The sequence below is a fragment of the Phyllobates terribilis genome, unplaced genomic scaffold, assembly GCF_046119375.1.
Source record: "Phyllobates terribilis strain yellow unplaced genomic scaffold, ASM4611937v1 Scaffold_123__1_contigs__length_5148117, whole genome shotgun sequence".
Taxonomy (NCBI): domain Eukaryota; kingdom Metazoa; phylum Chordata; class Amphibia; order Anura; family Dendrobatidae; genus Phyllobates; species Phyllobates terribilis.
Genome location: NW_027362883.1, coordinates 718,144 through 741,213, shown reverse-complemented (window position 1 = coordinate 741,213; position 23,070 = coordinate 718,144). Strand labels below are relative to the sequence as shown.

General features: G+C 43.8%; 8 non-coding genes and 1 pseudogene across 8 annotated transcripts; all 9 read right to left on the bottom strand.

The window, feature by feature from the left end:
- Positions 1-919: 919 nt before the first annotated feature.
- LOC141202526 (U2 spliceosomal RNA) lies at positions 920-1,108 on the bottom strand. The gene has a single exon (XR_012273795.1). It is a non-coding gene; the product is annotated as a U2 spliceosomal RNA (small nuclear RNA).
- Positions 1,109-3,514: 2,406 nt separating this feature from the next.
- Positions 3,515-3,704, bottom strand: LOC141202636 (U2 spliceosomal RNA). Its single transcript, XR_012273862.1, has one exon. It is a non-coding gene; the product is annotated as a U2 spliceosomal RNA (small nuclear RNA).
- A 6,178-nt stretch (positions 3,705-9,882) lies between these two features.
- Positions 9,883-10,073, bottom strand: LOC141202974 (U2 spliceosomal RNA). The gene has a single exon (XR_012274119.1). It is a non-coding gene; the product is annotated as a U2 spliceosomal RNA (small nuclear RNA).
- Positions 10,074-11,191: 1,118 nt separating this feature from the next.
- On the bottom strand, positions 11,192-11,382 carry LOC141202973 (U2 spliceosomal RNA). Its single transcript, XR_012274118.1, has one exon. It is a non-coding gene; the product is annotated as a U2 spliceosomal RNA (small nuclear RNA).
- Positions 11,383-12,494: 1,112 nt separating this feature from the next.
- On the bottom strand, positions 12,495-12,685 carry LOC141202249 (U2 spliceosomal RNA). Its single transcript, XR_012273528.1, has one exon. It is a non-coding gene; the product is annotated as a U2 spliceosomal RNA (small nuclear RNA).
- Positions 12,686-13,803: 1,118 nt separating this feature from the next.
- Positions 13,804-13,994, bottom strand: LOC141202971 (U2 spliceosomal RNA). Its single transcript, XR_012274116.1, has one exon. It is a non-coding gene; the product is annotated as a U2 spliceosomal RNA (small nuclear RNA).
- A 1,112-nt stretch (positions 13,995-15,106) lies between these two features.
- LOC141202248 (U2 spliceosomal RNA) lies at positions 15,107-15,297 on the bottom strand. Its single transcript, XR_012273527.1, has one exon. It is a non-coding gene; the product is annotated as a U2 spliceosomal RNA (small nuclear RNA).
- Positions 15,298-16,415: 1,118 nt separating this feature from the next.
- LOC141202970 (U2 spliceosomal RNA) lies at positions 16,416-16,606 on the bottom strand. The gene has a single exon (XR_012274115.1). It is a non-coding gene; the product is annotated as a U2 spliceosomal RNA (small nuclear RNA).
- Positions 16,607-17,724: 1,118 nt separating this feature from the next.
- On the bottom strand, positions 17,725-17,925 carry LOC141202660 (U2 spliceosomal RNA; annotated as a pseudogene).
- Positions 17,926-23,070: the final 5,145 nt, after the last annotated feature.

Here is a 23,070-nt window from a genome sequence, read left to right as displayed (position 1 = left end):
CACCTTCACCCCCTGCTGTTCCCACCCGCCTCAACACCGTTGGAAGGGAGGAGAACCAATTAAGGCGGGGGGTGGGGTGGAACGAGCAGCTGTCTACCCTTAGCAGGAGGGCTGCTGATTACATACCTCTCCTGCTGCTGCTGCTGGCTGTCCAGCAGCAGACTGAAGGTGGCTGCTGCTGTGCACAGGTATATAAAGGCTCAGAGCCTATTATGACACGCGCAGCCAGCGTTCCATTGCCACATTCCATCTACTGCAGGCAGGATACCTGGCTGGCTGAATGTCGCTGAGAAGCTCACAGAGACCGCCATAAGCAACAGTTTAACAGAATGCCACAGACTAATCAACCAAACTTTTTGGGTTGGGTTCTCTTTTATAGTCTGCAGGCATTAAATGAAAGAAGTCAGTGTTCCAGCAGAGGGAGACAACGTTTCAGAAAAGGCATTGTAGCAAACCAAAAAAGAAATTTTAAGCGCAGCAGAGTAACCAGCGCACATACCTGTTAGCTCAGGTGAGTTTAAAAGGCTGCTGTTGATAACAAGGGCATTTGCTAAATAGATGGTGTGTGTGCAACAATATACTGAAAGGTCAATTATATTGTGCAGCTTATCTCACCACCTGTAGTTATTTAGGTGAAAGCTCCAAAATGCTTGCCTAATATGTCTGTTTATCCAAAAGGAAGTAAAAAGGGAGAGCTAGAAAGATAGCATTTCATTACATTACATGGCAATGCAATGCACAGTTGCTGAAGTTGAACCAAAATGAGCTTGTAATCTGGCTTCTGCAACTTTGAACATGAAAAATCCAATGAGGAGAAGAAAAGCAAAGCCAAAGAGTCCATCCCAAAATCCGACAAACAAGCAAAATGAACAAAAAACATTGAATTCAATTCTTTCTGATTTTAGAAACTGCATTAAAGAAGGGGTGCACCGGTCCTGGAGATACTGCAATACCAGGTCAATGCGTGGAGTGGACAGAGCAAGCTCTTTTTCCATCTCCCTGTTCTAAAAATCCATTTAATATATGGTCCCCAGATAGGGGACGTATCAGATATTAAACTGATAAGAACAGATTTTTTTTTAATTGAATGCGTCAGAAGACGCGACATAAATTAAATTCCATATGCATGGACAACAAAAATGTCGCCTACGCCTTCATCATCCGAATTCAACTTTTTTTTTTTTTTTTTTATAAGAAAATTTAATAATAATACTTAATAAATTTAACAAACATAAAACAATCTTACATCAGCAAAAAAACCTTCCTACAAGACATTAACAATTAACTCAAAGCTTTTTTCCTTCCACGTCTTTTCCTACTCCAAGACCTGTCCCACATATCCCAGTCACTATCCAAAAAACCTTCCAACAAAATCTTTTCACCTTCAGCACTATCACATGTTACTTTCTCTTCTTTCTTGTCCTCCGACTTACGTCTCTTTTCTTTATCATTTTCCTTTAGTTCTCTCCTTACAAATATCTGCTTTACTTGTATCTCCTCTTCTCCCACAGCACAATCTTCAATCTTTACTCCTTCTAACAATGAGTCTTTACTTCTCACCAAATCTTGCTTCTTTTTCACAATTTCTTCTTTCTCTTTAACTACTTGCAACTCTCTCTGCTCCTCTTTACATTCTTCAAAACTCTTCTTGTCTTTTTCCATATAACAGAAACCAGTCCTGCCATTTATCACAATTTTTCCCATAACCAACTCTTCTTCTCTCTTCATCCATACTACAAATCGTCTTTTTCCATTCCATACTCCAACTTTGTTCAAATAGTCCTTCTGGAACTTTACCAACACACATTTCTTCTTTAAATACTCCAGCACTTCCTCCATTATCACAAAAGGATCGTCCATACTTACTACCACAGTTCTTGGTTTTCCCAAAAAAAGTGGCTTCACTCCAACCTTCCCTCCATTCCAACACTTCAAGAAATGAAGACATTTCTCCTCCAAGCGTAAAGTCACATCATACATCTTCTTGTACCTTAGCTCTTGCATGCACAAGATATCCTTCTTTTCTACTGCTCCATATTCCTCCAGCAAATCCAGAACTTCTTCTTCCTCCAACAAACAGTCCATCTTCGCAGAAAAGCGTAAGCAATTCCACTTCATTACGTCCTCCATCTTCAAGTCCTTCCACAATGTTGTCCCCACAGCTATGTGTGGGAACAGTTGCCCCCTACCGAAGTAGTGACAAGGGTGATAGCCTCTCGTTGCCTGGGGACTAATCCGACTTGCCAATAGCAGCAAGGGGGTGAAGCTCCCTCCGTTAAGAGAGAGCGATCCCCCAAGGCCAACAAGCCGGGTACCCCAGGCACCTCCTAGCCGAGACCAAGGCAACAACCGTTAGATCACTGCACTTGATCTTAGCCAAAAGGCCGAGAAGCGATAACCAGAATTGGTTTCAAACTACGGAGCCACCCAAGGATCCTGAAAAGTCCATTTGTGGAGATGAGCTCCTGGACTCCCGTTAAGAAGACATGTTGTCAACCTCTAGATCCCTTACATGCCTGCACTTTTCGGCTTGCTGCTGCTGCAATCCACGCGTTTTAGATCTGCATAACTCCACCTCTTTAAACACAGCACCTTCACCCCCTGCTGTTCCCACCCGCCTCAACACCGTTGGAAGGGAGGAGAACCAATTAAGGCGGGGGGTGGGGTGGAACGAGCAGCTGTCTACCCTTAGCAGGAGGGCTGCTGATTACATACCTCTCCTGCTGCTGCTGCTGCTGCTGGCTGTCCAGCAGCAGACTGAAGGTGGCTGCTGCTGTGCACAGGTATATAAAGGCTCAGAGCCTATTATGACACGCGCAGCCAGCGTTCCATTGCCACATTCCATCTACTGCAGGCAGGATACCTGGCTGGCTGAATGTCGCTGAGAAGCTCACAGAGACCGCCATAAGCAACAGTTTAACAGAATGCCACAGACTAATCAACCAAACTTTTTGGGTTGGGTTCTCTTTTATAGTCTGCAGGCATTAAATGAAAGAAGTCAGTGTTCCAGCAGAGGGAGACAACGTTTCAGAAAAGGCATTGTAGCAAACCAAAAAAGAAATTTTAAGCGCAGCAGAGTAACCAGCGCACATACCTGTTAGCTCAGGTGAGTTTAAAAGGCTGCTGTTGATAACAAGGGCATTTGCTAAATAGATGGTGTGTGTGCAACAATATACTGAAAGGTCAATTATATTGTGCAGCTTATCTCACCACCTGTAGTTATTTAGGTGAAAGCTCCAAAATGCTTGCCTAATATGTCTGTTTATCCAAAAGGAAGTAAAAAGGGAGAGCTAGAAAGATAGCATTTCATTACATTACATGGCAATGCAATGCACAGTTGCTGAAGTTGAACCAAAATGAGCTTGTAATCTGGCTTCTGCAACTTTGAACATGAAAAATCCAATGAGGAGAAGAAAAGCAAAGCCAAAGAGTCCATCCCAAAATCCGACAAACAAGCAAAATGAACAAAAAACATTGAATTCAATTCTTTCTGATTTTAGAAACTGCATTAAAGAAGGGGTGCACCGGTCCTGGAGATACTGCAATACCAGGTAAATGCGTGGAGTGGACAGAGCAAGCTCTTTTTCCATCTCCCTGTTCTAAAAATCCATTTAATATATGGTCCCCAGATAGGGGACGTATCAGATATTAAACTGATAAGAACAGATCAGGTTTCAACATATTTTATTAAGTGCGTAAAAGATGGTTTACAATCAAAAACAACAACACAAACAGTACATTATTAAAACACAGAATTCCACCCATAAAAACCCCATATACGATTGGCATCCCTTCTCCCAATACATTTGACATCCCTTAAGTAATAAATATACATCTGGCTAAAAGCAATTTTAAGACAATCCTTCACAGAAATAGCATCACGTTTAAAAAGTAAAATATTGCGTGCCTTCCAAAGGGCGTCTTTAAAACAGTTAATCATACACCAACATATACAATACTGTTGAGGGGTCGGACATTTAAAAAGGCCATATAAAACATATTCATGGTTAAAATCTCTTAAACCGCAAGTCCATTTTAAAAGAATCCCAACTTTGTGCCAAAGTTCCTGTGCAAATGGGCAATTCCACATAAGGTGCAAGGTGGTTTCGTCATTAACACATGAATCTCTGGGGCATTTGGCTCTGGCCACCAGGCCTCTCCTGTGTTGAAACTCTCTGGTGGGGAGGCACTGGTGGACCACCATCCATGCGATGTCCTTATGTCCATTTGCTAAGAATTTCCCGAAGACATTCTTCCAAACTTGCTTCGATCTCTCTTCTGAGAAATTTACTATGGGGGTCACATCTTCATTCCTCCTCAGAAAAGATAAAAGCTTCTTGCGGTCTTTAAAAATGTCCATATTAAAATCACCAAGGCTATAAAATCGAACAGTCTTTTCTAAGATTGCTTGGTGTTTGGGGGGGCATAGTAAAACAGGGGAATTCAACGACAACTTAAACCATCTTTTAAAAATCATCCCACAAGTATATTTTAAAAAATAACTTAGCGCACTATTACCATTAAAATGTTTGAAACAAAAGCAGAAATAATTTAAATACAAATAAATATGTAAATCGGGGACATCCCTTCCGCCGTTCATTTTATTCTTCCTCATTATTTCTCGCCTTAATTTTTCCATTTTGGAGTTCCATAAAAACATAAAGATCATCCTAGTCATTTTTTTAATTAAAACATCAGAGGGGGGGTACACCATAGCTATATACAGTATGAGGGGTAACAACACTGATTTTATAATTAAAATTTTCCCCTCCATTGTTAGGGACCTCAAACCCCAAAATGATATTTTCTTTGACATTTTTTCTATGACATTCTCCCAGCTTTGAGTTCCCACATTCTCCTCGTTAAAAACAACTCCAAGAATTTTTACATTGTCTCGTTTTATAGTGAGCTGCGGGAGTTGGGCGGTGTCCCAGGATCCCAAAGTCAGACATTCAGATTTATTTAAATTAAGTTTCAAACCGGATGCCTGGGAAAAAAAATCAATGCGCAACACCGCCCTCCGGAGGGAAGCAGGGTCCACGCACACAACCGTCACGTCATCCATGTAGCCAAAGACTCTCACATCACTGCCAACTCCGCCAGGAACAGGAACCCCTCTAATCACTTTGTCTTTTCTTATTGCGCTCAGCAGGGGCTCCATGGCGCAGATGAACAGGATGGGCGACAAGGGGCATCCCTGCTTCACTCCGGACTCAAGGGGAACTCCATCTGTTAAAAAGCCATTAAGAGAAATTTGACTAAAACAATTTTTATATAAAATCTTAATACAATTTAAAAGCATATTAGGGATACCCATTCTTTTTAAAACTCTAAAAAGAAATGTATGAGAGACTCTATCGAAAGCTTTTTCAAAATCTAGGGCTAAAAGAGCTACATTTTGACCCCGGTCTCTGGAATACCAAATTACATCCCTTAATACGTTTAAAACCTCTGAAATACTTCTGCCTGGTACACTACATACCTGCTCAGGCCGGATCAGTTTGGCAATGACACTCCTGAGCCGGTCAGCAACCACCTTAGCAAGTACCTTGTAATCAACATTTAGGAGAGTTATGGGTCTCCAATTCGCTAGAGCACTGCGGTCACCTTTTTTATATATCAAAGACACCACTCCTCTCCTCCACGAAAATGGCAACTGTTCAGAAATAAAAACTTCTTTAAAAAGCATAAAAAGGTCCTCTTTTAAAATGTCCCAAAAAGTAAGGTAAAATTCTACAGGTAGTCCATCACACCCAGGTGCTTTGCCCTTAGAGAAACTTTTAAAAACATAAAATAATTCCTCTAAAACAATATCGCGTTCTAAAAACTCCTGGTCTGTAAAATTTAACTTAAAATCGAGATCATTAAGAGCATCAGATAAAAAGGACTCATCTATACACTTTTTACTAAAAAGATGCTTATAAAAGTTAAAAGTAGCATTCAACATTCCCTGCATAGATGTTTCACCCTCTAGATTTGTGATCACTTCTCTTTTATCCATGACTTTTTTGAAGAAGAAGCGAGAGCACTTCTCCCCCTCCTCCAAGTGCTGCACTCTAGAGTTAAAAATAATCTCTTTCCCCTTTGTGTCTATGCAGTTCTGGATTTCAGTTTTTAGGCTAGCAATATCATCTCCCACCTCCACCCCTAGCTCTTTGAATTTAAAAAGTGTTTGTAGTTTGGTGTTAAGATCACTAAAACATCTTTTTTTCTCTCTAGCTTTACGTCTCCCTGCTTTTATAAAAAACATTCTGACTTTTTTTTTCAAAATTTCCCACCAGGTTACCATAGGGGCATCAGAAGGTTTTTGTCGCCGCCAGGCTTGATAGGCTTTAACAAAGTCTTGTCGAATCAGAGGGTCCTCCAGCAGGTAAGTACTTAGACGCCAGAGGCCCCTGTTGACCCTCTGTTCATCCCGGTATTCTAGGTGCACCTCCAAGCCCTTATGGTCAGAAAATATATTTGATGTTAAAACACATTTTACAGGGTTAAAATCATCTGATAGGAAAATAAAATCGATCCTGGAAGACACCCCTCTTCCGGACCACGTGTAACCAGGGTCCGTCGGCAGGAGTGACCTCCACGCATCGCATAATTTAAAATCAGTTATAAAATCTTTCAATAGATGACATGACTTATCCAATTTGCGTAAAGGGTCACCCCCCGCTCGTTGTTCACTAGCACAAAGACAATTAAAATCACCCCCTACGATCAGGGGAGGTGACCCAGTACAGTACAATGGCAATATCCCAAATAAATTAATTCTCTCTTGCTTATCAGGGGGAGCATAAACATTCATTACACGTAGGATAAAACCATTAAATTTAAAATGCACTAAAACCACTCTGCCTGGTACTATTTCTGTGACAGCATTTATAGTAATATTTCTCCCACGACAGAGGAAGCCCACCCCTGCTGACTTGTTGTCGTTGGAGCCAGACCAGATGGAGGGCCCCAGTCTCCAATCTGTCTTGATATCATTATAATTTAGTGCATGTTGTATCCCGCATTCCTGTAATAAACATATGTCAAAGTCAGTGGTTTCTAAGTACTTAAATAGAGCAGCCCTACGAACTGGGCTCTTTAATGACCTCACATTCAGTGAGACAAGTCTTAATGTGGGCATTCATAGGTCAGGGTGGTGGATCTTCCATGAGGACACCTGACTCAAAGCCCTGTATATCAAATTGCTCCAGGACATCCGGGCTAGAGGACCCAAACGACTCGATATTCTGTGAGCCGGCGGTTGCCCCCTCGTAGGTCACGGTTCCCAGCCACATTCCAGGAGACGCTGGGGCTTCGACATTCCGTCTCTTTTTCGGGGCAGACTCCACTAGGTCACTGGTGCAGTCCTCCTCTTCCTCCACCTCATCCAGGGGGGGAGACTGGTCCATCAGGACAAGATCAGCAACACAGATTTCCTGATGTTCGCCACCTAGAAGCAAAGCCCCCTCATCTGGCTGGCTAATCGCCCTGGAAGATCCTGAGGCCATCGCTGCGTGGTCCCCTGTAGCCAACCGCACAGGGGCACCACCCTCCAGCCCAACAGGATCGGTATCGGGAACCATCGATACGGAGGATACCCTCCCAGAAGGAGGACCCCCCCGCTCCGGTCCATGCGAGGTCCGCCCATCGTTATGGGACTTCGATGCAGGGGCCGCCCCAGAGGGGCCTCCGGCTCCCTGCTCCATCCCAGCCTTCTCGCCCTTCGAACCGCCCTCCGACGCCGGCCTGCCAGTGAAGACCGGTGGGCGCATCGGCTCAGCTTCAGAAGATGCAGCTTCTGCGTAGGTCCTGGTCCTGGTCCTGTTGGGGCATCCTCGGAACATGTGCCCCGCCTCACCGCAGAGATTACATTTCCTCCCGGCGGGACAGTCCTTCATTAAATGTCCGTAACAGCTGCAATTATTGCAGCGGTCTACTTTCCTGCCCGTGCAGGACGTTTGGGTATGACCCATTTGTCCACAGTTCCTGCAACATACTGGCATTCCAGGATAAAATAAGTAGCCTCTGCTCTTACCGATTACGAAGGTTGAGGGAGGGTGTAGCATTCCTCCCACTCCACTAAGGTCCCTCTTTAGACGGGCCATATACCTTCTCTTGCCGCACCAGAAGCCTACCGCGTTCTTCACAGTACCCAGGTATCTCAAATCATCACAATAGCGGGTAAGGTAGGTCGTGATGTCTGCAGCTTCCACAAAGGGGTTCGGGAAATGCACCACGATGGGGATCTCGTCATAAGCATACAAGAGACAAAAGGTTAGTCCATCCAATTCATCTAAGTAGTTTTTCTCGTTTACCTTTTGTACGAGTTGCTGACAGCATCCCTGGCTCTTGAAGGTGATGGTGTAAGTCCCCTTGTACTCGTTGTCCTGGAAGCAGAATATGTCTTCCCGCCGAAACTCCAGAACTCCAAGAAGAATCCTATGGCAGATGTAGTCCAAATTCTTCTCCATCCTCGATGCTGCTCCAACTTCAATCCTCACGGTGTTCCGCATCCGGGCATCACCCGATGAATATGTGAGCGTTGCCGGCATCCTTCACTCAGGAACGTACCGAATCTTCTCTCTGAAAGGCGCAAGCCTTCATGGGATCCCTTCCCGTTGCTCCCGGACTAATCCTTCCTCCCAATAGCAGCAGGGGGGTTAAGTCCCTCCGAAGAGGAACGATCCCCCGAGGCCGAGAGAAAGGGTACCAAGAGCACCTCACAGGCAAGACCACACAGGTAAACCTGATAGATCGTGCCAAAAGGCCGAGAAGCGATAACCAGAATTGGTTTCAAACTACGGAGCCACCCAAGGATCCTGAAAAGTCCATTTGTGGAGATGAGCTCCTGGACTCCCGTTAAGAAGACATGCTGTCAACCTCTAGATCCCTTACATGCCTGCACTTTTCGGCTTGCTGCTGCTGCAATCCACGCGTTTTAGATCTGCATAACTCCACCTCTTTAAACACAGCACCTTCACCCCCTGCTGTTCCCACCCGCCTCAACACCGTTGGAAGGGAGGAGAACCAATTAAGGCGGGGGGTGGGGTGGAACGAGCAGCTGTCTACCCTTAGCAGGAGGGCTGCTGATTACATACCTCTCCTGCTGCTGCTGCTGCTGCTGGCTGTCCAGCAGCAGACTGAAGGTGGCTGCTGCTGTGCACAGGTATATAAAGGCTCAGAGCCTATTATGACACGCGCAGCCAGCGTTCCATTGCCACATTCCATCTACTGCAGGCAGGATACCTGGCTGGCTGAATGTCGCTGAGAAGCTCACAGAGACCGCCATAAGCAACAGTTTAACAGAATGCCACAGACTAATCAACCAAACTTTTTGGGTTGGGTTCTCTTTTATAGTCTGCAGGCATTAAATGAAAGAAGTCAGTGTTCCAGCAGAGGGAGACAACGTTTCAGAAAAGGCATTGTAGCAAACCAAAAAAGAAATTTTAAGCGCAGCAGAGTAACCAGCGCACATACCTGTTAGCTCAGGTGAGTTTAAAAGGCTGCTGTTGATAACAAGGGCATTTGCTAAATAGATGGTGTGTGTGCAACAATATACTGAAAGGTCAATTATATTGTGCAGCTTATCTCACCACCTGTAGTTATTTAGGTGAAAGCTCCAAAATGCTTGCCTAATATGTCTGTTTATCCAAAAGGAAGTAAAAAGGGAGAGCTAGAAAGATAGCATTTCATTACATTACATGGCAATGCAATGCACAGTTGCTGAAGTTGAACCAAAATGAGCTTGTAATCTGGCTTCTGCAACTTTGAACATGAAAAATCCAATGAGGAGAAGAAAAGCAAAGCCAAAGAGTCCATCCCAAAATCCGACAAACAAGCAAAATGAACAAAAAACATTGAATTCAATTCTTTCTGATTTTAGAAACTGCATTAAAGAAGGGGTGCACCGGTCCTGGAGATACTGCAATACCAGGTCAATGCGTGGAGTGGACAGAGCAAGCTCTTTTTCCATCTCCCTGTTCTAAAAATCCATTTAATATATGGTCCCCAGATAGGGGACGTATCAGATATTAAACTGATAAGAACAGATACTACACTTGATCTTAGCCAAAAGGCCGAGAAGCGATAACCAGAATTGGTTTCAAACTACGGAGCCACCCAAGGATCCTGAAAAGTCCATTTGTGGAGATGAGCTCCTGGACTCCCGTTAAGAAGACATGTTGTCAACCTCTAGATCCCTTACATGCCTGCACTTTTCGGCTTGCTGCTGCTGCAATCCACGCGTTTTAGATCTGCATAACTCCACCTCTTTAAACACAGCACCTTCACCCCCTGCTGTTCCCACCCGCCTCAACACCGTTGGAAGGGAGGAGAACCAATTAAGGCGGGGGGTGGGGTGGAACGAGCAGCTGTCTACCCTTAGCAGGAGGGCTGCTGATTACATACCTCTCCTGCTGCTGCTGCTGCTGCTGGCTGTCCAGCAGCAGACTGAAGGTGGCTGCTGCTGTGCACAGGTATATAAAGGCTCAGAGCCTATTATGACACGCGCAGCCAGCGTTCCATTGCCACATTCCATCTACTGCAGGCAGGATACCTGGCTGGCTGAATGTCGCTGAGAAGCTCACAGAGACCGCCATAAGCAACAGTTTAACAGAATGCCACAGACTAATCAACCAAACTTTTTGGGTTGGGTTCTCTTTTATAGTCTGCAGGCATTAAATGAAAGAAGTCAGTGTTCCAGCAGAGGGAGACAACGTTTCAGAAAAGGCATTGTAGCAAACCAAAAAAGAAATTTTAAGCGCAGCAGAGTAACCAGCGCACATACCTGTTAGCTCAGGTGAGTTTAAAAGGCTGCTGTTGATAACAAGGGCATTTGCTAAATAGATGGTGTGTGTGCAACAATATACTGAAAGGTCAATTATATTGTGCAGCTTATCTCACCACCTGTAGTTATTTAGGTGAAAGCTCCAAAATGCTTGCCTAATATGTCTGTTTATCCAAAAGGAAGTAAAAAGGGAGAGCTAGAAAGATAGCATTTCATTACATTACATGGCAATGCAATGCACAGTTGCTGAAGTTGAACCAAAATGAGCTTGTAATCTGGCTTCTGCAACTTTGAACATGAAAAATCCAATGAGGAGAAGAAAAGCAAAGCCAAAGAGTCCATCCCAAAATCCGACAAACAAGCAAAATGAACAAAAAACATTGAATTCAATTCTTTCTGATTTTAGAAACTGCATTAAAGAAGGGGTGCACCGGTCCTGGAGATACTGCAATACCAGGTCAATGCGTGGAGTGGACAGAGCAAGCTCTTTTTCCATCTCCCTGTTCTAAAAATCCATTTAATATATGGTCCCCAGATAGGGGACGTATCAGATATTAAACTGATAAGAACAGATACTACACTTGATCTTAGCCAAAAGGCCGAGAAGCGATAACCAGAATTGGTTTCAAACTACGGAGCCACCCAAGGATCCTGAAAAGTCCATTTGTGGAGATGAGCTCCTGGACTCCCGTTAAGAAGACATGTTGTCAACCTCTAGATCCCTTACATGCCTGCACTTTTCGGCTTGCTGCTGCTGCAATCCACGCGTTTTAGATCTGCATAACTCCACCTCTTTAAACACAGCACCTTCACCCCCTGCTGTTCCCACCCGCCTCAACACCGTTGGAAGGGAGGAGAACCAATTAAGGCGGGGGGTGGGGTGGAACGAGCAGCTGTCTACCCTTAGCAGGAGGGCTGCTGATTACATACCTCTCCTGCTGCTGCTGCTGGCTGTCCAGCAGCAGACTGAAGGTGGCTGCTGCTGTGCACAGGTATATAAAGGCTCAGAGCCTATTATGACACGCGCAGCCAGCGTTCCATTGCCACATTCCATCTACTGCAGGCAGGATACCTGGCTGGCTGAATGTCGCTGAGAAGCTCACAGAGACCGCCATAAGCAACAGTTTAACAGAATGCCACAGACTAATCAACCAAACTTTTTGGGTTGGGTTCTCTTTTATAGTCTGCAGGCATTAAATGAAAGAAGTCAGTGTTCCAGCAGAGGGAGACAACGTTTCAGAAAAGGCATTGTAGCAAACCAAAAAAGAAATTTTAAGCGCAGCAGAGTAACCAGCGCACATACCTGTTAGCTCAGGTGAGTTTAAAAGGCTGCTGTTGATAACAAGGGCATTTGCTAAATAGATGGTGTGTGTGCAACAATATACTGAAAGGTCAATTATATTGTGCAGCTTATCTCACCACCTGTAGTTATTTAGGTGAAAGCTCCAAAATGCTTGCCTAATATGTCTGTTTATCCAAAAGGAAGTAAAAAGGGAGAGCTAGAAAGATAGCATTTCATTACATTACATGGCAATGCAATGCACAGTTGCTGAAGTTGAACCAAAATGAGCTTGTAATCTGGCTTCTGCAACTTTGAACATGAAAAATCCAATGAGGAGAAGAAAAGCAAAGCCAAAGAGTCCATCCCAAAATCCGACAAACAAGCAAAATGAACAAAAAACATTGAATTCAATTCTTTCTGATTTTAGAAACTGCATTAAAGAAGGGGTGCACCAGTCCTGGAGATACTGCAATACCAGGTCAATGCGTGGAGTGGACAGAGCAAGCTCTTTTTCCATCTCCCTGTTCTAAAAATCCATTTAATATATGGTCCCCAGATAGGGGACGTATCAGATATTAAACTGATAAGAACAGATACTACACTTGATCTTAGCCAAAAGGCCGAGAAGCGATAACCAGAATTGGTTTCAAACTACGGAGCCACCCAAGGATCCTGAAAAGTCCATTTGTGGAGATGAGCTCCTGGACTCCCGTTAAGAAGACATGTTGTCAACCTCTAGATCCCTTACATGCCTGCACTTTTCGGCTTGCTGCTGCTGCAATCCACGCGTTTTAGATCTGCATAACTCCACCTCTTTAAACACAGCACCTTCACCCCCTGCTGTTCCCACCCGCCTCAACACCGTTGGAAGGGAGGAGAACCAATTAAGGCGGGGGGTGGGGTGGAACGAGCAGCTGTCTACCCTTAGCAGGAGGGCTGCTGATTACATACCTCTCCTGCTGCTGCTGCTGCTGCTGGCTGTCCAGCAGCAGACTGAAGGTGGCTGCTGCTGTGCACAGGTATATAAAGGCTCAGAGCCTATTATGACACGCGCAGCCAGCGTTCCATTGCCACATTCCATCTACTGCAGGCAGGATACCTGGCTGGCTGAATGTCGCTGAGAAGCTCACAGAGACCGCCATAAGCAACAGTTTAACAGAATGCCACAGACTAATCAACCAAACTTTTTGGGTTGGGTTCTCTTTTATAGTCTGCAGGCATTAAATGAAAGAAGTCAGTGTTCCAGCAGAGGGAGACAACGTTTCAGAAAAGGCATTGTAGCAAACCAAAAAAGAAATTTTAAGCGCAGCAGAGTAACCAGCGCACATACCTGTTAGCTCAGGTGAGTTTAAAAGGCTGCTGTTGATAACAAGGGCATTTGCTAAATAGATGGTGTGTGTGCAACAATATACTGAAAGGTCAATTATATTGTGCAGCTTATCTCACCACCTGTAGTTATTTAGGTGAAAGCTCCAAAATGCTTGCCTAATATGTCTGTTTATCCAAAAGGAAGTAAAAAGGGAGAGCTAGAAAGATAGCATTTCATTACATTACATGGCAATGCAATGCACAGTTGCTGAAGTTGAACCAAAATGAGCTTGTAATCTGGCTTCTGCAACTTTGAACATGAAAAATCCAATGAGGAGAAGAAAAGCAAAGCCAAAGAGTCCATCCCAAAATCCGACAAACAAGCAAAATGAACAAAAAACATTGAATTCAATTCTTTCTGATTTTAGAAACTGCATTAAAGAAGGGGTGCACCGGTCCTGGAGATACTGCAATACCAGGTCAATGCGTGGAGTGGACAGAGCAAGCTCTTTTTCCATCTCCCTGTTCTAAAAATCCATTTAATATATGGTCCCCAGATAGGGGACGTATCAGATATTAAACTGATAAGAACAGATACTACACTTGATCTTAGCCAAAAGGCCGAGAAGCGATAACCAGAATTGGTTTCAAACTACGGAGCCACCCAAGGATCCTGAAAAGTCCATTTGTGGAGATGAGCTCCTGGACTCCCGTTAAGAAGACATGTTGTCAACCTCTAGATCCCTTACATGCCTGCACTTTTCGGCTTGCTGCTGCTGCAATCCACGCGTTTTAGATCTGCATAACTCCACCTCTTTAAACACAGCACCTTCACCCCCTGCTGTTCCCACCCGCCTCAACACCGTTGGAAGGGAGGAGAACCAATTAAGGCGGGGGGTGGGGTGGAACGAGCAGCTGTCTACCCTTAGCAGGAGGGCTGCTGATTACATACCTCTCCTGCTGCTGCTGCTGGCTGTCCAGCAGCAGACTGAAGGTGGCTGCTGCTGTGCACAGGTATATAAAGGCTCAGAGCCTATTATGACACGCGCAGCCAGCGTTCCATTGCCACATTCCATCTACTGCAGGCAGGATACCTGGCTGGCTGAATGTCGCTGAGAAGCTCACAGAGACCGCCATAAGCAACAGTTTAACAGAATGCCACAGACTAATCAACCAAACTTTTTGGGTTGGGTTCTCTTTTATAGTCTGCAGGCATTAAATGAAAGAAGTCAGTGTTCCAGCAGAGGGAGACAACGTTTCAGAAAAGGCATTGTAGCAAACCAAAAAAGAAATTTTAAGCGCAGCAGAGTAACCAGCGCACATACCTGTTAGCTCAGGTGAGTTTAAAAGGCTGCTGTTGATAACAAGGGCATTTGCTAAATAGATGGTGTGTGTGCAACAATATACTGAAAGGTCAATTATATTGTGCAGCTTATCTCACCACCTGTAGTTATTTAGGTGAAAGCTCCAAAATGCTTGCCTAATATGTCTGTTTATCCAAAAGGAAGTAAAAAGGGAGAGCTAGAAAGATAGCATTTCATTACATTACATGGCAATGCAATGCACAGTTGCTGAAGTTGAACCAAAATGAGCTTGTAATCTGGCTTCTGCAACTTTGAACATGAAAAATCCAATGAGGAGAAGAAAAGCAAAGCCAAAGAGTCCATCCCAAAATCCGACAAACAAGCAAAATGAACAAAAAACATTGAATTCAATTCTTTCTGATTTTAGAAACTGCATTAAAGAAGGGGTGCACCAGTCCTGGAGATACTGCAATACCAGGTCAATGCGTGGAGTGGACAGAGCAAGCTCTTTTTCCATCTCCCTGTTCTAAAAATCCATTTAATATATGGTCCCCAGATAGGGGACGTATCAGATATTAAACTGATAAGAACAGATACTACACTTGATCTTAGCCAAAAGGCCGAGAAGCGATAACCAGAATTGGTTTCAAACTACGGAGCCACCCAAGGATCCTGAAAAGTCCATTTGTGGAGATGAGCTCCTGGACTCCCGTTAAGAAGACATGTTGTCAACCTCTAGATCCCTTACATGCCTGCACTTTTCGGCTTGCTGCTGCTGCAATCCACGCGTTTTAGATCTGCATAACTCCACCTCTTTAAACACAGCACCTTCACCCCCTGCTGTTCCCACCCGCCTCAACACCGTTGGAAGGGAGGAGAACCAATTAAGGCGGGGGGTGGGGTGGAACGAGCAGCTGTCTACCCTTAGCAGGAGGGCTGCTGATTACATACCTCTCCTGCTGCTGCTGCTGCTGCTGGCTGTCCAGCAGCAGACTGAAGGTGGCTGCTGCTGTGCGCAGGTATATAAAGGCTCAGAGCCTATTATGACACGCGCAGCCAGCGTTCCATTGCCACATTCCATCTACTGCAGGCAGGATACCTGGCTGGCTGAATGTCGCTGAGAAGCTCACAGAGACCGCCATAAGCAACAGTTTAACAGAATGCCACAGACTAATCAACCAAACTTTTTGGGTTGGGTTCTCTTTTATAGTCTGCAGGCATTAAATGAAAGAAGTCAGTGTTCCAGCAGAGGGAGACAACGTTTCAGAAAAGGCATTGTAGCAAACCAAAAAAGAAATTTTAAGCGCAGCAGAGTAACCAGCGCACATACCTGTTAGCTCAGGTGAGTTTAAAAGGCTGCTGTTGATAACAAGGGCATTTGCTAAATAGATGGTGTGTGTGCAACAATATACTGAAAGGTCAATTATATTGTGCAGCTTATCTCACCACCTGTAGTTATTTAGGTGAAAGCTCCAAAATGCTTGCCTAATATGTCTGTTTATCCAAAAGGAAGTAAAAAGGGAGAGCTAGAAAGATAGCATTTCATTACATTACATGGCAATGCAATGCACAGTTGCTGAAGTTGAACCAAAATGAGCTTGTAATCTGGCTTCTGCAACTTTGAACATGAAAAATCCAATGAGGAGAAGAAAAGCAAAGCCAAAGAGTCCATCCCAAAATCCGACAAACAAGCAAAATGAACAAAAAACATTGAATTCAATTCTTTCTGATTTTAGAAACTGCATTAAAGAAGGGGTGCACCGGTCCTGGAGATACTGCAATACCAGGTCAATGCGTGGAGTGGACAGAGCAAGCTCTTTTTCCATCTCCCTGTTCTAAAAATCCATTTAATATATGGTCCCCAGATAGGGGACGTATCAGATATTAAACTGATAAGAACAGATACTACACTTGATCTTAGCCAAAAGGCCGAGAAGCGATAACCAGAATTGGTTTCAAACTACGGAGCCACCCAAGGATCCTGAAAAGTCCATTTGTGGAGATGAGCTCCTGGACTCCCGTTAAGAAGACATGTTGTCAACCTCTAGATCCCTTACATGCCTGCACTTTTCGGCTTGCTGCTGCTGCAATCCACGCGTTTTAGATCTGCATAACTCCACCTCTTTAAACACAGCACCTTCACCCCCTGCTGTTCCCACCCGCCTCAACACCGTTGGAAGGGAGGAGAACCAATTAAGGCGGGGGGTGGGGTGGAACGAGCAGCTGTCTACCCTTAGCAGGAGGGCTGCTGATTACATACCTCTCCTGCTGCTGCTGCTGCTGCTGGCTGTCCAGCAGCAGACTGAAGGTGGCTGCTGCTGTGCACAGGTATATAAAGGCTCAGAGCCTATTATGACACGCGCAGCCAGCGTTCCATTGCCACATTCCATCTACTGCAGGCAGGATACCTGGCTGGCTGAATGTCGCTGAGAAGCTCACAGAGACCGCCATAAGCAACAGTTTAACAGAATGCCACAGACTAATCAACCAAACTTTTTGGGTTGGGTTCTCTTTTATAGTCTGCAGGCATTAAATGAAAGAAGTCAGTGTTCCAGCAGAGGGAGACAACGTTTCAGAAAAGGCATTGTAGCAAACCAAAAAAGAAATTTTAAGCGCAGCAGAGTAACCAGCACACATACCTGTTAGCTCAGGTGAGTTTAAAAGGCTGCTGTTGATAACAAGGGCATTTGCTAAATAGATGGTGTGTGTGCAACAATATACTGAAAGATCAATTATATTGTGCAGCTTATCTCACCACCTGTAGTTATTTAGGTGAAAGCTCCAAAATGCTTGCCTAATATGTCTGTTTATCCAAAAGGAAGTAAAAAGGGAGAGCTAGAAAGATAGCATTTCATTACATTACATGGCAATGCAATGCACAGTTGCTGAAGTTGAACCAAAATGAGCTTGTAATCTGGCTTCTGCAACTTTGAACATGAAAAATCCAATGAGGAGAAGAAAAGCAAAGCCAAAGAGTCCATCCCAAAATCCGACAAACAAGCAAAATGAACAAAAAACATTGAATTCAATTCTTTCTGATTTTAGAAACTGCATTAAAGAAGGGGTGCACCGGTCCTGGAGATACTGCAATACCAGGTCAATGCGTGGAGTGGACAGAGCAAGCTCTTTTTCCATCTCCCTGTTCTAAAAATCCATTTAATATATGATCCCCAGATAGGGGACGTATCAGATATTAAACTGATAAGAACAGATTTTTTTTTTTTTTTTTTTTCCTCAGATTAAGACCCACATTAATTTATGCATCATAGCGCATATTCACATAACGGGTTCTCAAATCATCATTCGGAAAAACAAAAACAAAATCCCAAAAAACACAACCCTGCAATTAACTGTTACTTACTGTAAGAAGTCCAATGTGAAAAGTTCCAGAGTGCTTCTGCTCCTGTCTCACCATACTTCTTTTTATCCAATAAATAGGCATAAAACAGTCTAGCAAGAAAAATCTTTCTGCATTCCATGGGGGAAAAAACAATCTTTTTAAAAATCACCAAATTCCGAACGTCCCATAAAACCTCTTTATATATGACAAAAATAATCCAGCTTGCCCGCTTCCTTTGCGAGTACTTAAAATCTTGACCTATTAAAATCCTTTCAAAATCGAAACAATGAAAACCAACTAAAGCAACAAACATACGTGACAACAAGGTAAAAACTTTTTTAGCAAAAAAACAGTCCCAAAAAATATGCTGTATTGTTTCCACCTTATTGCAACCTTCCCTAGGACATAGTTCTTGAACCTTTATCCCCCGGTCATTCAAAAAAGCCCTTGTTGGCAAGCATCCATGCAACGCCATCCAGGTTACATCCTTCTGTCTGTTGCTGATTCCACGCATGAAAAAAAGCTTCCACACCTGTCCAGACTGTGCATTATTACAAAACGGCACATCACATAACATCTCCTTCTTCTTAATACCTGAGACAATCAGTTTTTTGTCCGGTCTAACCATGGAGCTTATCCCATTTTGATCATAGAAGGACCTAAGCACCACATAAAAAAACGGTATCACAAACGAAACTGGTTTTCTTAAATCCTTCTCACACCAGCTCCATTTCTGGAAAAGCCGTCCTGCTAAATATTTGCACATGTCCGCAGTCCTGTTATTGCACTGGGATAATTTATAAATGTTCAAAAAATAATGCATTCTTAAAAATAAGTCAATGTTAGGAAAATCACAACCCCCATTTTCCACAGAACACATAACCATTCCTCTTCTTAGTTTCTCCATTTTGGATCCCCAAAAAAACACAAACAGTTTCCTTGTCACTCTCTTTGTCCAAAGCACAGCAGGTGGGAAAATCAAAGCAGTGTACAGCAGAAGCGGGAGAATCACAGACTTGATTACCAGCACTTTCCCTCTCAGCGACAGGTTCCTTAGTTTCCAAAAGTTCAACTTCTGATCCATTTTGTCTTCTAGAATCTTCAGGCTGCTTTTCCCTTTCAGTTCCTTCTCAAAGATGACACCAAGAACCTCAATTTCCTCCCTACTCTCCACTCCTGCCACGTTAACCTCAACCTGCCTCCCAAAGTTACAAAGCTGGCACTTTCCCCAATTCACCGCCATACCAGCCACACAACAAAAAATCCTTACGTGCAAATTCACTCTATTGAGATCCGCCTGTGAACCACAAGTAAAAACAATATCATCCATATAACTTAAAGACTTGACTGGACCCCCGGATCCCCCAGGAATAAAAACACCAGCCACACACTTGTCCACTTGCACACTTTTTAAAAGGGCCTCCACCACACAGATAAAAAGAATTGGTGACAGGGGACAACCCTGCCTAACTCCCGATAAAATATTAAAACTGGAACTCACATGCCCATTAACTAAAATCTGGCTACTGACCCCACAATAAAAACTCTTAATGACCATCAATAATTTATCCGGAACACCAAGGTGACTTAAAGCAGAGAACAAAAATCTATGTGATATTTTATCAAAGGCTTTCTCCAGGTCCACCGACTGTAACAAAAGAGCATTCTTATTCAAATTAGCCTGATAAATTAAGTCTCTTAGAAGCAGCAAATTATCTGAAATTTTCCTACCAGGCACTGCACATGCCTGATACTCCCCCACCATATCACCTATCACATCTGCCAGTCTACCAGCCACAATTTTAGAAATAATTTTGTAATCACTGTTTAACAATGTTATGGGCCTCCAATTTTTAATATCCCTCATGTCCCCTTTCTTATGAATCAGCGTAACAATCCCCCTACGCATAGAAACCGATAAAATCCCATGAGTAAAACCATATTGCACCACCCGGGAAAACTCCACACCTATAATATCCCAAAATCTAACATAAAATTCAGCAGGAAGACCATCACAGCCTGGCGTCTTGCCTTTCGCCAAGCCATCCACTGCCCGTCTAATTTCATCTTTCCCAACCTCCTCACTTAAAAACCCAATTTTCTCCTCAGGAATATTATTAGTTAATACTTTGCAATAATCATTAATTTCCGCATCACTGGCTCTACTATCGTTAGAGAAGAGTGTTTCATAAAAGGAAAGAATACTGCCAATCATCTCATCCCCAGATACCTCCCCTGCAGGAGAAAAAACAGACTTAAAAACCCCTTTAGGTTTAAAACATTTTTTAAAAAAGTATCTCGAACATTGCTCATTTTCCTCCATGTGCTTTATTTTTGCCTTAAACATAATAGTCTTCCCTTTTTCAATAAGTATCTTCTTCAGTTCGTCCTTCAAATCTGCAATCTCTTTATCCACCTCCATCCCCGCTCTCTTAAACTTATGGAGTACTTCCAATTTTGAAATAACAGCAGCATCATGATCCCTTTTGGCTTTCGCTCTCCTAAAACACACCCCTTTAAAATAACATGCAAATTTCTCCTTAGCCCAGTCCCACCACTCTAGCAAATCTTTAAAAAGGTGCTGTTCAGACACACAAGACAAAAACACTTTATTAAAACCAACCTTAACACTCTCCTCTTCCAGCAGGCTTACGTTCAGCTTCCAGAGTCCCTTTCCAAAAGCCAGGGACTCAGCTATACACAGATCTACCACTATCATCTTGTGGTCAGAAAAAGTCGTCATCACGTGGTTGCACTTGGCCACCTTAATCCCTTCAGACATAAAAACATAGTCAATTCGGGAAACACTACGTCCACTATCTGATATGTATGTGAACTTATCACTTGGCCCAACCATCAGACCAGCATCCGTGTAGCGTAAATCCTGCACAATCTGATTTAAAATATTAGACGTAACATCAGTCCTACCTTCCGTAGAGCTCTTACGATCTTTTGCGGATCTGACACAATTAAAATCTCCAGCCACTATAGTGAAGTCTCTGCCTGGTAAAAACAACTTTAGAGACTCCAAAAACCCAACTCTTGCTTGTTTATCAGCAGGGGCATAAACATTAAAAACCCGTACCCGCTGACCTAAAAAATCCACTAATAAAAACAAACATCTCCCAGGTATGATTACTTTAAACTCTAAAACCTTTAGACTGGAATTACACAGTAAAATGCCCACCCCTTCATTCCTGTTTTCTGAGCATGGGGACCAAAAAGATTGCCCCTTATTCCACTCACTCTCATGCGGGGCAGATTTAATTACACATTCCTGCAGACAGACAATATCTGCATTCACACTCTCAATGTACTCCAGTATCCCTGCTCTCCTACAAGCAGAACCAATCCCTCGTACATTCAGAGAAGCAACACACAACGCCATCATAACAACAGGAAAAAATCTCCACCATACCCGATCCATCATGAACCAGGAGAAAACCCACTCCTGCCACCCACTTTTCTACGTATATCAGGCGACTCAGAACTCGAGTCCCTGTTAGAATAACCTGGTCTTAGGGAGACTGGATCTTCCTGCCCCCCAGACCAACACCCCTCCACCTTACTTCTTTTAATCACGGAGGCATAACTCTCCTCCTTGCCATCATCTTCCTCCTCATTTTCACTCCAATCACTGTTAACCCTATCACGCTGCTGAGGGGTTATAGTTCCATCCGAATCAGAATCCTCCTCCTCCAAAACCTCCATTTCCTCACCCCCATCTCTTCCCAAAACAGGATTCACTGACTCCGCCATATTAGACAAATCCATCCCATCACCCGGGCCATGCACATCAGCTACTTTGTTTATTACTTCCAGCCCCTCCCTCAAACCAACTTTCTTCTGGCTCCGCCCCTTTTCCTCCATCTTGGGCACCGCATGGTCTCTTCCCCTACCACCATCTTGTTTTTGGCTTTCCCCCTCTGAGTCTGAGCCTTCGCCCTCCTCCCCACTTTCCTGCCGAGTCTTCTTCTGCTTCTCTTCAGCGTCCACCTGTGACCTAGGAATCTGAGCCCACAATCTACATTTCCTTGCAAGGTGATCTGCATGTCCACACAAATCACACACCTTATTCATTGGGCAACCACTTGCAACATGCCCAGATTTCCCACAACCTCTACAAACATCACCTTGCACTGGACAATCTTTCTGAACATGTCCAAACTCATGACACTTCCTACAATATTCCATCTGTCCATTATAAAAACAAAATCCCCTTTCTCCTCCGATAGAAAACTGTGCAGGAATGCTCTTGGCACCCCCAATAGCTCTATCATCCGGTCTCAGTTTTACAACATATCTCCTCTTGCCATTTAGATAATTGTATTTGTTCTTCATTCTTCCCAAAAATTTAACCTCACTACAATACCGAGCTAAAAAATTGGAAACAGTCTCATCCGGAACTTTAGGGTTATACATGTGCACAACCACATACTTATATGTCTGCTGGAACAGAGGTTCCAGTGCAATAAACTCTAGGCATTTCAATTCCTTTTCTTCCTTCATTCGTACCAACTCCATGTAGACTCTCTGGCAAATACTCAAAGAAACAAAAGTGATATCATAAATTCCTTGTTTCTGAAAATCCTGCAGTGCCAATACATCCGTTACCTTCAAGCCATTAATGTTCTTCAAGACATCAACGCAAACTTGGTCCAAACCGATTTCTCCTTCATGACCTGCAGCCACCTTCAGATGGACCGAGTCCTCTAATCCACGTGTTTTCTCCACCATTTTTACAGCAGATAAACACAATCGCCGCTCAATCGCACACTAGGGCCCCACAAGGGGGAACCTCAGTCACAACTGCCCTCCAAACAACACCAGCAGCAGAAAACCACCACTGATCTTGCCAAAAGGCCGAGAAGCGATAACCAGAATTGGTTTCAAACTACGGAGCCACCCAAGGATCCTGAAAAGTCCATTTGTGGAGATGAGCTCCTGGACTCCCGTTAAGAAGACATGTTGTCAACCTCTAGATCCCTTACATGCCTGCACTTTTCGGCTAGCTGCTGCTGCAATCCACGCGTTTTAGATCTGCATAACTCCACCTCTTTAAACA